This window comes from Oculina patagonica, chromosome 8 (assembly GCF_052425735.1).
Source record: "Oculina patagonica isolate OP01 chromosome 8, crgOcupat, whole genome shotgun sequence".
In the NCBI taxonomy this organism is placed as follows: domain Eukaryota; kingdom Metazoa; phylum Cnidaria; class Anthozoa; order Scleractinia; family Oculinidae; genus Oculina; species Oculina patagonica.
Window position 1 is genome coordinate 26,802,135 of NC_135765.1, and position 15,268 is coordinate 26,817,402.

The 15,268-nt window shown below is 40.0% G+C and overlaps 1 pseudogene across 1 annotated transcript in view; it reads left to right on the forward strand.

Moving 5' to 3' along the window:
- The first annotated feature begins 3,703 nt into the window (after positions 1-3,703).
- LOC144663693 (uncharacterized) overlaps positions 3,704-15,268 on the forward strand; it is a 40,673-nt pseudogene continuing 29,108 nt past the window's right edge. Inside the window, exons 1-4 of the transcript XR_013572650.1 lie at positions 3,704-3,785; positions 3,863-3,991; positions 7,121-7,816; positions 11,394-13,613. The product of XR_013572650.1 is annotated as an uncharacterized LOC144663693 (transcript). The remainder of the gene's footprint in view (positions 3,786-3,862; positions 3,992-7,120; positions 7,817-11,393; positions 13,614-15,268) is intronic.

A 15,268-nucleotide genomic window follows, 5' to 3' on the forward strand; every position in this document is an offset into this window, starting at 1 on the left:
CAATGATCCCGCCGCAGTTTTCGAACCCGCTCAAACCTGTGTCAAGCGAACTAACCTTATTTAGGGCGCTACGCATCCCTAGCTCAACCTCAGCTCAAAAAATAAGAATTGACTTGCTAAAAAATAAGAGGACACTGTTTAAAGGAGTAATAAGTTCGAGCGTGGAAGGGGCGTATGCTTTCACACGGGCGTTACTTGCGTATATTTAGCAGGAGGGAGTATAATATTTTTTATTTTCTTCTGAATATTTTATTTTATTTTCTTCCTAACCCTGGTTACGTGCTGCAGTTCCAGTTCCACAAGGCCGCATGTGACGCAGCAGGTTATACAGGACCTTTGCACACTTGTTCCATTTATCAGTCAAAGGAGGCGGAAAAGAAGATCGGGTAAGTTGGTAAAAACTGCAAGCGAGCAATGTGCTGTCTTACAAATAGCAGCTATTCTTCACTAACTGTCAGCAGAGTAATTTAAGTCTAGGAATTGCGCGCTGAGGCATTCACTATAGTTGTTAGCTACATGTAAGTGGAACTACGAAGAGCCTTAGTAGAGGGGACTTTTCCCCTCAGCTAAAGAATTTAGACACATTAATAAAGTCATTCATTTTTTCACGAGTCACCTATACCTTTGATTAGAATCACGTGTCAGACTCGGCACTGGGTCACGTCTCACACGTGCAGTATTCACTAGGGGCGCGTTCGTTTGGGATCAATCCAGAATAAGAATAATTGGGATAATGCGCGTAAGCGTTCGTTTGGCTGCTCTTCGGCCTATTCCGGAATACTTGGATTTCTATTCCGGCTATTCTGCTCCCAGGAGCAGAATAGCCGGAATATATTCTTATTCCAGAATATTCCCAAACTAGGTCACGTGTCATATGCACTACAGGCCATTTCAGAGCTGCCTTTCTTTTCTGCTTTTAAATGAGTGCTGGGGCCCGTTTCTCAAAGGTCCCGAAAAGTTTTCGCACCCGGAAAGCCATAGCAAAATCTCAAACTTTTCGTAGTTACAGAGCTGTTTCATTCACATATTTTTAATATGAACAGAGGTCCCCTTCATACAAAACTTTCAGGCCTATACACTTCTCTGTTTTTAAGATACAGATAATTAAAAATCGCTTTACGGTCCCGAAAAGTTCCCGGGGCTTTCGAGAAACGGGCCCCTGGTACCTTATATATGGAAATGAGTTTTACATGGACGTTCACTGTCTCGCAAGCCAATCTTTATGAAAGACGTGTTGGGCACTAGAACTCACTTCGAAACAGAGTAAACCGCAACTAGGAAATGGCGTATTGAATTACTTGTCATACATGCAGAAAGGGAAAGGCAAAACCCTGTTAATTTCTACTCCTAAAGCTCGAAACGCGAATTTTTAAAGAGAAAAATTGCACATTTGTAATTAAATACGTTTTCATTGCCATGAACGGCTATTTCATGCCTCAATAATGATCCAAAATACCATTTCTTCTTGTGGCAATATGGTTAAGATGGGTAAGAGCAAACTTGGATGTTGGAGCACTGACTGACTATTTCGAGCCACTTCGTAAATGGATGGTGGATCAGCGACAGACACTAGGATATGCCTCACCCGGGTGAGATGAAGAGAACATCTCTTCTACCGCTAGAGTCTCAACTCTTGTTCCACTCAGCTCCTGCTAAACACGATTGCAAGCGTGTAATTGACGCTGGTTGTGTTCTTTCGTTAAAGCAGTTCGTAACATTCTGATTTTTGGTTTATTGGGAAGGGTCTATGTTGCCTCATTCCAAAAAATATTTTCCTTGTGTTCCCGTGTTCCCAACAAGTATTTGGTCGATCTTGGCGGTATCCCTGCTTTTTGGTGGTCTCTTTTCCCTGAGTGTTCACGTGTTCCCAGTTTATTTCACTTTTGTTTCCATGTTTCCATGTTTCCAAAAGTTAATTGCCGTATTCCCTTGTTCCCTGAAACGCCTGGGAAGCTTCATTAGTTATGTAAGTTTAAAAATTTTCTTACGAAATCTGAACTAAGCAGAATGAAAAATAGATACGGCACACTGTGGGCTAGTTTCGGCGGGAAAACCGGAGGTCTTGATAAACGCCGGGAAACTTCGTGAATAAATTGACTTTGCCAAGTGTTTGATTATTCTGATAACTGACATAATTCGTTCCTGAAGGTTTATAAGGTCACACTCTAAACGCATCTGGTTGTTTTGATAAGTGTCTCGGTTTCACCACCCCTCTCTCTAAATCTGTCCCTCGGACTTCTCTTTGGATAGCTACTGAATACTACAGATGGAAAACAAAATCGCTGTGCTAATTCGCTAAAAGATTGAGCATTTCCGAGCTGCATTCTCGCTAAGACGCTGACTGCTAAGCCACAGTGTCGAAGACACTTAAGAGTTTTACAAACGGGGTGTCAGGAACATTGCGAAATGTTTCTACGCCCGATGGCGTCTGCATAAAAATTAACCAATGAGCGCGCCAGAAGGTTGACAGTTATAAAAGAAAAACATTGTTGAAAGCTGCGTGCTAAAGGATTCTTTTTCTTCTGAGGTAATTTATCCGTGAAGGTTTAAAAGGTCACAATCTTATTTCATCCTGTTGTCTCGTTGTACATGTCTATCTGTCGCCTGGACTCTTTCTTTCAGAGAATACAAAACTCGCTGTGCTAAAAGTTTTGAACATTGCCTAGCTGTATTAGCGACTTTTGGGTCGACTTTGGGTGGTACGCCACAGTGACGAGCACAAGAGTTTTACAAACGTGTCCTTCTGAGTTTTTATTCAAGATAGGAACAGAGTACTTCATTTTAGGTAAGCGATTTGATTTCTCCGCTTTGGAATATTCTTGAGTGCCTGAACCAAAAGGAGTGGAGGATATATATCTTTTAATTACCTAACAAGCTGCGCTGGGATAATGAACTCCATTGCCATTGTTACAATGGCAACCGGATGAGGTCGCTTAAAAACAAGGTTTTCGAGAATGGTAGAGCATGGAATTCAAGCCAAAGGTTTTTACTGAATATGCACCGGTTCACTTTCCAACCATACATTTCTTACTAAAGCCTGGATAATATATTAAGGAATTATAGAGCAACTTAATTACTAGTTTAACGGTAGTTAGTTGCCATAGGTTTCAACATGTAGTCGCTATTAGTTATTTTTATTGCTCGAAAGCTAGTGATTTTATACTTAGGTTTCCATTCATCAGTTGACTGACGGGCTAAGGCGAAAAGCTGTAATACACTTGTGAAATAGTTCGACAATAAATATATGTCTTTTTTTATAAAACCAAGGAAAAAATGAAAATGTCGAAACGCGGAAAAAACCGTGATAATCAATCGAGCATTCAGCGCGCGGTGATCACGCCACAGCCTCTAACTGGTTCAACCGGATATTCAAGTTTTGTCTGAGGGGAAGTTCCCTGATGTGTCGAGTCAGAGACTGAAATTATCACTGACTAGCGGCCACGCGTAACCTCTCATGTCAATTATAATAAAATATTTTTCTTATGAAATATAACATTTATTGGACACAATAAATAAGAGATAAGCAACAAGTGGTACTAAAATGTAATTATAAATATTAACGTTCCAAAGATTCTTGAGTGCTGGCCAGCATTCAGCAAATGTATCGACCCGTGATTGATCCAAGGTTATCCAATTAAAGCTTGGATGTGGAAATGTTTAAAGATTATTGTTCTTTCTTCTTCAGTTGTTTCATCAAAACTTTCTTTTTTTCATTTCACTTTTTGTCTTCAAACGCATGGGAAATGTGGCATGCAGAACGCTGAGAAGGATGTTTCTCCTCAGAGGTAATTCATCCTTGAAGATTTATAAGATCCATAATGAGTATCGATATTTATCTGTTCTTCGATTTTGTTTACTACAGAAGAACAAAAAGATTGAATATTGACTAGCGATATTCATGCTGAGACACGGGGCACGCTGACTGGTAAATTACAGTTTCAAAGACAAGACGTTTTTCGAATAGGGACTTTCCGAGTGCTGTTCACTTAAGGTGAGAACATTTTACGTAATTTTGGGTAAGCTAGCCTGCGTTGCAGCCGGACGTGTCACAAAATCCGATACCCGGGTTTAGTTCGTCTGCAACGCAGGCTAGGCTAAGCGAAATTTATTGTTTTTCCTGCTTATGATTTAAAAAGGCTATAGCTATGTCACGCAATTTTAGGCAATTTCGGCACCGACCAACTGTTCATAGAATAATCTGAAATATCACAATAACGGCTTAAAACTGTAGAAGAACTCAAACAAACCACGGAAAGGCCAAAAAAGGGCATGGATGGGCTAAATTAGAGAAGATTAAAACGGATTTTGTTCGAGTAAACTTGAAAAACGTCTACCCGGCTTTTTTCAAGTTTATCTCAATTTGTATGAGAGTGTCATTTACAATGCTCGAAAATCATCCTTGCTTGTTATGTGGCCGTGATTTTGCCAAGAAAGACTTTTGCTCTGCCAATTTGAAGTTTAGATAATTAACGAAAATAAATAGAATTACCTAAAATACCGTGACCTAGCACTTTAACCACAGGCAGACCACCCTATGTGTTCGTGGTTAATTATTGTTGTTGACATGAGACGAACAAAAGAAATTTTGAAATCTATAAGGGCTACTGAAATAAAGCTCTTGAAATTACATATCTAAACTACATTTCGCTCTAAATATCTCAATAAAGTTTAATGAAACGTTTATCGACTCAATTGTTGTATTTCTTCGCCTGCGCGGGCCGTTTTAAGCGCCTTTTTAACTGCTTTAGCCATAACTACTTGTACAAAGAACTGTAAGAACTGTAAGAAAAAATTCTCATGAATATTTCGTTTGTTTTCGGCTTCTGTCGTCGCTGTTCGTGCATACTCTTTAAATAAATACATACATAATGACTGCAAGGGTCCTGCGCGACCTTAAAGCCTGGTTTTCACTAGCGACGTAAGCACAAGCGCGATCACGCAAAACGGACAAATTTTGACCCCACAAGCACAAGGGCCAAAATACAATGTGCTTGAGCTTTTGCTTGAATCGAAGCCTTTTTTCACGGTGAAATAAGCTGCTGTTGTCCTTGCGCTTGTGCTTGCGCTTGTGCTTGCGTCGCTTTAATGTAAATCGCTGACGGTCGCTGGGTTTTGCAGAATCATATGCAGAAGAATAATCGACAGGTATGCAGGCCGAATATGCAGGCCATATCATTCCTGACTATGCTTGCTTCTCGTTTTGCCGACCATGTGACGAAAAAGACACAAAAGCTCTGGAAGCGAGAATGAGCCAGTGCCCAACTGCGAGCAATTGACTTTGGATGGCTTTTGTTTGTTTATTTGAAAAAAAAAAACTCGATTTTGCTGAACAGCAAGATAAAGTTCTAATCGTGAAGTGATACGCCTTCTCTTTCATACGCTTATGTTTTTTCGTTTTTTTCTGGTCGAAATCTTGGCGGAGATTGGGAAGTTTGAGGGCTTTAAGAATCAGTTGTTTTCTTTTATGACATTGTAGCTGCAAAAGAAGGGCCTGCAAAAGCTTTAAAGTTAAATTTGTTTCATGTATATCCAATTTGCACTTACATCATACACCAAAAAGAAATACACTTCCGTTACTGATCATTATTTTTCCATTTATGTCCCGGGAGTAGGGGAATTTGATCGCAAAATGGGACTGTTATGTGGGGCATTTGAACACTATTTTTCGCGTGAGGGATGGGAATTTAAACAACCAAAACATCAATAGTTTAAATTCCCCGGGTTTGCCTGGGGGGCCATGTTAAAGTTTCGATTTGATTTGATCGATACATTATAAAACTGGACCTCTCAGAAAAGAAAGGTTTCTTCCGTTGATTGTGACTGGCGGATTTAGATCCACTTTGTTCATATTTAAGCGAAGTCGAGAAAGACTAGTAAAACAACTGCTCCTGCATTCCCGCACTCTTGAAGTCGAAGAATAAATACTCATTTATCAACTTATCCTTCGCGGTTCCTGCGCATTGTATTTGTCCCTGCGACATATTTCGTGACGTTTGTTCAGTTGTTGTACAGCTGTTATGTAAATTATTTATCACGAATTCTACAAGAAGGTTGTGCGATTTCCTATAGTAACTAGTAATAGTTCTCACTAAGCTACCCCCGCCTTTTTAAAATTTGTTTTAGAGCAATAATCTAGGGCCTGTTTATATGGAGTAGAGTTGTCCCTGGTAGGAGAGTTACCCTCTCCCCCGCGCTATCTTTTACCGAGCGTTTATATGAGAAGTTTGTCCCTGTTGACCGAGCCAAAACTTGGCCCTCTCGGTTCAAAACACTGGCGAGAGTTATTTTGAAATATCTATTTTCAGTGTATTTTGGCGGCTTTTCTAAATCAAACTTCGACGAAGACCATTTTGGACAAATTTACCGCCGACTTCGACGTTGTTTTGGCTGATTGCAACATTTGCACATGCTCCGTATGTGTCAACTTTTCCCTGGTAGGCGAGGCAAAACTGTTTATATGGAAAAAAGTTGGCTCCCTCCCCAGGGTCACCTTACCTTCAAAGCGAGTGACCCTCCATCCAGGGTCACCCTGCCCCTGAGCCAACTTTGCAATTTCTCATATAAACAGTTCGCAGCTATTTATAAAGAAACATATGAAAAGCTCTCTCGTCCGGGGTGGCTCGGTATGGAGCGTAATCCTCCTACCAGGGACAACTCTCCTCCATATAAACAGGCCCTACGATAAGTGGAGTCTTTTTGCCGCCTTTAATTATTGATGCCGATGGACTTCACAATTAGGCTTCTTTTTTATTTTGCCATGTATGTCACGACAATGCTTGCTGCGGAATTTCTAGTTGTGTGATACCGTTACGTCCTAAAAAAAATTACAAGTTCAAGTAGTATATATTACTTTGCTTCTACTCAGATTGCAAGGTTTATCTTCTCCTTTTCGAGCGTTAGCTTTCCATTTCTGCTTCGTCTCGATCCATTACGAGTGATCGTGGGCACAAGATTTGAAATCATTGGCTTAGTAACCGCTCCATCGTGACAAAGTAGCCCTTTAAGTAGCCAAATACATTTTTTAAAATGTATTTGGCCAGCCATCCTGATGCTGATTGATCTTTCCTGATAATCATAATTTTCACTTTACGTTATCGATGTCCATTATTTTTTCTTCTAGAGAGCATTGCCTTCATGGCTTCTGCAGCACCATCATTTCCTTCCACTAAAGAAACAACCAATTACGCACGGTTGTGTCGTCTTCTGGTTGATGTTGGATCACAGGTTCTAAGGGAGACCTTTAACAGGGTACGTCCACCTGGAAGCCTTCACACAGTTTTGTCTGATCCTGCAGTTCATGCTAAACTACAATCACTTAAAAACAAGAAAGTCCTAAATCCGTCACAATGGAGCAAACTGTACCCTGCCATCAAATCTTCAGTTTCATCAAGGGACTTCGACACCACGCTATTGGTACTTCTTCTGAGGAATATTTGCAGCCTGGTTCCTCCTGCCACTGGCTGGGATAACCTTCCTCTGGTAACAGACCTAACCCCCGAGGCTAACATTGCTCGCATCAAGTTCCACAGGAACACAGTTTACGGTCATGCAACTGATGCTTCAATTGATGATGCAACATTTGGTGTCTACTGGAACGACATCAAAGACACCTTAGTGCGACTGGGAGGAGCATGCTACCAAGATGCTATTGATGACCTTGAAAAAGAATGTATGGACCCTGATTTTGAGGAACACTACCGAGATCTTCTTAGACAGTGGGTGAAGGATGAGGCAAGCATCAAGGACAAATTAGATGAGCTCAATAGAAAACTAGAAGACTTCATAAGCAATGCCGAAAAAAGACCATCGTTAGAAGGTCAGTGATTGTATTATTAAACAACATACATGTAGAGTTTAAGGTTATACCTGGGTAGAAATTTCCTGTTTGTTACACATTGCTGACTTTACATGTAGTTCATACTAACTTTGCTCGTATTGATTTGCACGTCTTGCATACCTGTCCTGTATAATTATGTCACATGGCAAAAATACACTTCATACACCTGGGCCGAAGACGATTAACGCTAACCCAGGATTAAAAGATGATGGCGATTTTAATTTCTCTTGTTTTGAAGGGTTTTCCATAGCTAATGTTTTGTTAAGTTTGAGATTGGTCCACGTCAAAACTGGGGGACGGAAATATTAACAAAACCTCAATAAAATGATAAAATTGAAATCAAATTTCACGCTAACCCTGGATTAGCTTAATCATGCTTTGAACAACCGGGTTGGTGTTTTTCCTTTAATTAACTTTGAAAAATTCCAAAACAGAGCATTCCGCTTTGTTTTCCTAAAAGAGGTTACACCGGTTACAAGAATGTTGGAAACTTAGCTTTTGATGGGAAATTGTGGAAAAGGATTAGCAGCTTTATTGATGGCCCATTAGTGGATCTTCTTCCACCTATGCGATCTAGATTGCTGTGGAACAGAGGCCGTCCCTTTACCCTTGAACTGGCCATCAGAGCTGAAGGTTTAATCCATTGACTCGCGAAGGCTTTAGCGCGCACCCACCCCCAAATTCCTGGCTCTTTTTTGGCATTAAACACAAACGTGAGAGTGGAAAAAATAAACCATATGCGCAGTAAATTCAGAAAAATTTGTTTCTGAAGTAAACTTTTATTAAAACTAGACATGTTGAGAGACCAATTTATGACTAAAAGAGATTATCAGCCTTGACAAATTGAAGACAGCGATAAAATTTTATTCACCTCCTTGCGTCATTTTGGAGCTTGCAAAAACACAGAGACTTTATACAAATTAAAAAATCGAAAATAGTCTGGTTTTCAATCTGTACATTCGACTGACACTGTCATTAATTTAATAACACTGAGCTTTTTTCTTGGTGCAGAAAAGCAATTATTGGAGGTGATAAAATTATCTTCAAATCACGGCGGCATGAAAAAGCATAAAAACCGCTTGTAACAAAATTACAGAATTCTGACCACTAAATAAACACTAGCATCGCTTTCCAAGCGTTCCTTCACACTATGAATGTTACTAAAACATACTCCTTTGTATGTTCCTTATTGAAGAAATTTTGACCCAGTGGAAGCATAAACCAAGAACGATAAGACCGAAGGAATTCTGGGTAGACAATATTGGCAACCTGAGTAATATTCCATTTATTAATAAACACGATAATTTCTTCTTTTGGAGCCTTAAGAAGGTGATTTTTGCGGGGTTTGCAGGCTCCGCGGCTCGGCGGCCCGCAGCTTAACAGATTCTTGGTTGACCAGTGGTATATTAAATCGCATATTCAGATGTGTATCTTCGAGTATGGTCTACAATGGACGATGGTAAACTTTTTTTGAAATTTCAATCATTCCAATTGTCTGCAATCCTTGGATCTGTTTGTTGCTTTATGCTAAAAAAACAAACATTTGATTCTTAATATATTGTCCGTCTGTTTACAGAAACCGATGGCACAAACAATGGAAGTTTGAGCACACTTGAAATGCTTGTTTCTTTCTTTATAATCTTCAGGAGTTCATAAGCTAATGAACTTCTGTAATTTTTCAAATTACCCACTTCTCAAATTTTTTTTCTCTCCGGCAGACGTGTACAGAGGATTGAAATGATTAAAATTGCAAAGAAACCAAAAACTCGCCATCGTCCATTGTAGACCACATGTACACTCGATGATGCACATCTGAGTATGCGCTTTAATATACCACTGACCAAAAAGCTGTTAAGCTGCCAATCTCGTCCCAAGAGGGTGCGATGCTTCTGGTCTGCGCCAGGGATCGGGACCTCTGGGCTATTCTGAAAGCCTGCCATAAAGGCGTCTGAATCTGATTGGCCGTTGAAAACTTGTTTGTTTCACCACAATCTCTGGCGCACGCGCTCAATCAAACCGGAACCAGGATTTCCTGGCTCCGGTTGTGGATTCGTCCAGAGCCCTTGAGTTTCCCGACCCGCTGTTCAAGGGGAACGCGGGCTCTGTGGACGAGATTGTTAAGGTGCAGGCCGCCGGGCCACGGGCCGTGGGCCCGCCAAGCCACTGGCCTGCTTTTAGCAAAACCCTGATTTATGCAACCTGTCGTATCAAAATGTTTATACTGCCACAGACGGGGATAAATTTTTTCCGATTTCCCAGTGAACATTTGGGTAGCATCGTTCATGGATTATGCTTTTCACGGTTCAACGTTTCTTCAATCACGTTTATTCTGAAGCACTGTTGTAATTTTCTAAGGGCCCGATAACATGGCGAATTTCAGCCCAGGCTTCAAAAGGGCTTCAAAAGCCTAAAGTTCCAAACTCAAGATGGATAAATGAATGAACCTTGAAAGAAACTTTGTTTAGAATTTATTTTCAGTTAGGATATAGCCAAGATATGTGTTTACAAGCGTAAACATATCGAAATTTTTCGAGCCGTGCTGCTGTTCTGCATGGCAGAATTAATTATCCACATGTCATGTTAAAGGTGAAGTCAGTTTTAATTTTAGCAGACTGCTTTTGGAGTCAATTGTACACTAAATGGATTTAGCAATCCTTCAAAACATTACATCCAAATTCGAAGCAATAACAGTACATTACCATTTCGTTCTCGAAGTCTTGAAAAGCAGCATTAATGATTTAGACCGTGTTCAAGTCCGTGATTTGAATTCAAAACGCACTTGTAAGCGCCATGGTACGAGGTCTTCGCGGTGGAAGGACAGATGAATCCTTCCTCAACAAGGTTTTAGCACCCTGTACTTCATGGTTTTTCGTTTTAGGGCCACTTAAAAATTCTACTATAGTGTTTCTCCTTTCCTTTCAAGTCCAAAAGATCGTATGTTTCGTGTTCAGAATCAAAAGGCCTTGGAAGTTTGTAAATACATACCGCACGACGCCATGATTTTCTTGTAAATTTTCAACGTACGGAATTAGAACAAACCTTCATTCTAGGACCCCAAGAGTTCCCTAAAAATATGCGCAGAAAACAGATTCTGATTGGTTTATTTGCCCAAATTATCTATAGAACAATAGGAGAACCAAAAAGGAGGAAGGGAAAGGACATTTGTCAACGTGTGCTTTTTACGGCCGGCCGAGGCCTGCACGGGAATTTAGGGGGTGGTTTTTCGCGCGGCCGGTTACGGCCGGCCCGGGAGCCAATAGGTTAAATGTAGCTTCATAAACAGACGTCTTTTCAATTTTATTTAATCATTTTATAAAATGGATACATACGTAATTGTTGTTGTTGTTGTTGCAGTTAGTAAAACACCTCCTAACCTCCCCCACCCCCACCCCCCACCATCCTTCAGATTCGAGTCTGCTGACTGCGAAGCGGAGGATTTTACAAAATATGGGGCGAGGTAAAGCTATACCCGAATGATTCATCTCTGATGTTTGCAGCTGTACATGTGTACGTATCTTAACCCTGCACAAAATATTTGTGTTTTTCCTCTTTTCAGCTGTGAGTGCCTACACAAGTGCTTTGAAAGCGTCTATTAAAAGCCAAACGGAATTCCAGCCCAAACTGATGGCCTCCCCAACCATATCTAACCCAAGAACAGATGATATATTCACTAATCTTCTGATACAGCATGGTAGAAAGACCCTCTTTAGGAAGGATGCGACATCAACAAGACAGGAATGGCTGAATTATTATGACATGAAATCAGCAAGAGGTGAATTGCTGGAATATTATGGGCAAGTCAGCGGAACCCAGGTCAAAAGCAGTGAAGAGATATTCCTTTGCAGCACTGAGGGTGAGCCTAATCCCAAATCTATTCTTCTCACTGGAAAAGCAGGGATTGGAAAGACTCTGTTTAGTCAAAAGCTTGTTCGGGATTGGGCCGATGATAAACTTTTTCAATCACAAGCAAATTTGAAGACACATCGTATCAAGTTTGCATATTTGTTGACATTCCGTCAACTGAATTTGCTTGGAAATGACAGGTTTTCTTTGCGAGAGCTTTTAAACTGTTGTTCAGTACTGGAAGAAAACTCGAACATTGATGACTCATTATTTGAATACCTTGTTAATCACCCTGAGGAGTTTTTGATTATCTTGGATGGGTATGACGAGTATTCACAACGAGATTACATCGCTGGTAACTCAGAAAAACGGTATCCAAACAGTGCTAGTGATGAAATGCCAGTAGCCGCACTGTGTGCCAAGCTAATCAAAGGCAAGATGATGAGGGAGTCTGTTGTTATGATCACATCAAGACCCGACGAATCTGATGAATTGGGAGGAATTCGCTTTGACCAATACGTGGAAATTACAGGATTTTCTGCACAGCAGGTGAAAGAGTACATTGAAAAGTATTTCAGAGAAAATGAAACCATGAAGAACACTGTTCTTGAACATGTCATGAACAATGAGAATCTTGTTAGCTTTGCTCATATTCCAGTCCTTTGTTTTCTGATGTGTTTCTATTTGGAATATTCTATTCAAGAATCCAAGAGCACTGATCTTCCCGTGTCAGCAACTGACATTTATTCAGAAGTTGTCAACATTTTTGAACTAAAACATAATGCCGAGTCAGAATATAAGTCGAAAGAAATTCCTGAGAAAACAAGGCTTCAGACGTCGTTGAAAGCACACTGGATAAATTATCAGAGTTAGCAGCTCAACTGCTTCTGCAGCAAAGGCAGATTTTTGACGAAAGAGACATAAAAGAAAAGTTTAAATCAGAAGAAATCGATAAACTGAAAGGGAGTGGTCTTCTTCATTGTGGTCCTCTTTTCAGGACATCTGCTTTTGAAACCACAAAGCAGTTAAGTTTTACCCACCTGACCATTCAAGAGTTCTTGGCTGCTCGTTGGTTTGTAATGAGAAATGAAATTCCTGAAGAAAATGTGTCTGAAATGGTCTTGCAGTTCTTTGCCGGTATTCTATCAAAGAAAAGAGATGTCAAACTAATGGACAGATTACTAGAGAGTATTTCTTTTTCAATCACAACGCAACCCCATCTCCTGAGAGCAAAGTGCCTCAGTGAATATCGAGACAAGGAATTTGCTAAAAATGTCGTAAAGAATCATCCCCGTCACTTCTCTGATCAGTTTGGCCGAATGTGGTTTAAGAAGTTAAATGATGTTGACTGCATTGCAGTTTCATTTTTGTTAGATGTAATTAGTGAACTAAATGAAGAGGAAGCTACTACAGCACAGCATGAACGATCTAAACAGTCCTTTATTGTGAATAGTTTGATCTTTCAGTCAGCTCTCACACTGTCTGGATTAAAACGTATCTGTGAATCACTGGAGAAAGAACACTGTGCCATTGACGATTTGTTACTACATCTAGCTTATAGTCATAGTGATACCGGTGTTACCAGGTTGAGTGAAGCTTTACAGCATCCAAGCTGTAAATTGACTACACTAGATCTGAGTCGTAATCAGATCACTGATACCAGTGTTGCCAGGTTGTGTGAAGCGTTACAGCATTCAAGATGCAAAGTGACCACACTAGATCTGAGTAATAATCAGATCACTGATACCGGTGTTGTCAGGTTGTGTGAAGCGTTACAGCATTCATGCTGTAAAGTAACCACACTAGTTCTGGGGGATAATCGGATCACTGATACCGGTGTTGCCAGGCTTCGTGAGGCATTACAGCATTCAAGCTGTAAAATAACCACACTGGATCTTAATTGTAATCGGATCACCGATACCGGTGTTACCAGGTTGTGTGAAGCGTTACAGCATTCAAGCTGTGAAGTAACTTCACTAGTTCTGGAGGTTAATCAGATCACTGATACCGGTGTTGCAAGGTTGTGTGAGGTATTGCAGCATTCAAGCTGTAAAGTAACCACATTAAATCTGAAAAGTAATTTGATCACTGATACCGGTGTTACCAGTCTATTCGAAACACTTAAGCATTCAAACTGTAAACTGACCTCACTAGTTCTGTGGGACAATCCTATCAGTGAGGAAAGTAAGGAATCTCTAACGACTCTTGTTCGACAGCACAGATCAGGTTTTAAACTCCATATCTAAATAGTTATAAGAAAGCATAAGAAATATGAATAGATTTCACATGAACATAATAAACATTTTATGATTTAAAAATGAAAACGTTTTTTTATTCAATGGTTAAATTTCTGTTTATAATTATAAGGTTTATAAGGATTTGTAAAAATATAGATAAACGAATGAAGTTTGTTAGTAAGAAACTCAATGCACCACTTGCTGTAATTTACCACTGAAGAAAAGGGCAACACTAAGATTTGTTACGTTTGTAAATAAAAGTTTTGGAAAGAATGAAGACTAGTAGTAGTTTGCTTTGTTTTTTTCAGGGAGAGAAATATGCTGCCCTCAAATAAAGATGAGTTCCATAAGGAACTCACCACCCAAGTAAGACAGAATAATCCAGCACGAAGTCAACATTCTGCCTTAGATATCATGGAACACCTCCCAAGTAAGACATCAAGCAGGAAGTTAATATGCTTCCCTCAGATAATATGAGTTCCATAAGGAGCTCACCGAGGTCAACGTGCGGCCCTCGCATAACAATAAGTAAGACAATAATCAAGCACGAGGTCAATATGCTGCCCTGTCTCTTCCCACAGATAACAAGATTTCCATAAACACTCACCTCCCAAGCAATACAGAATAATCTAGCACGAGGTTAATATGGTGCTCTCAGATAACGTGATGTCTGTTAGCAACTCAACACTCAAGTACGTAAGGCAGAATAATCTAACACGAGTTCAATAAGATACCCTTAGATAACATGACTTCCATAGGGAACTCACCACCCAAGTAAGACAGCATAATCTAGCAAGGGGTTAATATGGTGTCCTCAGATAACAAAAGTTCCATAATGAACTTACTACCAAGAGAAAGACAGAATAATCTGGCTGGAGGTCAATATGATGCCCTCAGATGACATGAGTTCCATATGGAACTCACCACCCAAGTTAGACAGAATAATCTGGCAGGAGGGCAATAAAGAACTCGCCACCCAATTAATTATAAGACGGAATAACTCTAGCACGAGGTCAAACTTCTGACCTCAGATAACAGGAGTTCAATGAGGAACCCATGTAAGGTCGTCTTTTATATCTTTTTAGAAAAGCGGTTACATATTAGGAACAAAACTCCTTATCGGGCACGGACACAAAATCAACAAATCGAAACAAAACGTTTGTGGCGAAGAAACACGTGTTCAAGAAATTGTTTGGCATTGGTATTTATTTAGAGTAATTTTTTTTAAAGCAGTGTTTACCTCTCACGATCTGCTACTATAAAAAAGTCGCTCTTACGAATATTACTATAAAAAAGTAAGATTTTTTCGCTGCTATTTTCTACTGGTGGGTGTGGTGTATGATAAAACGTA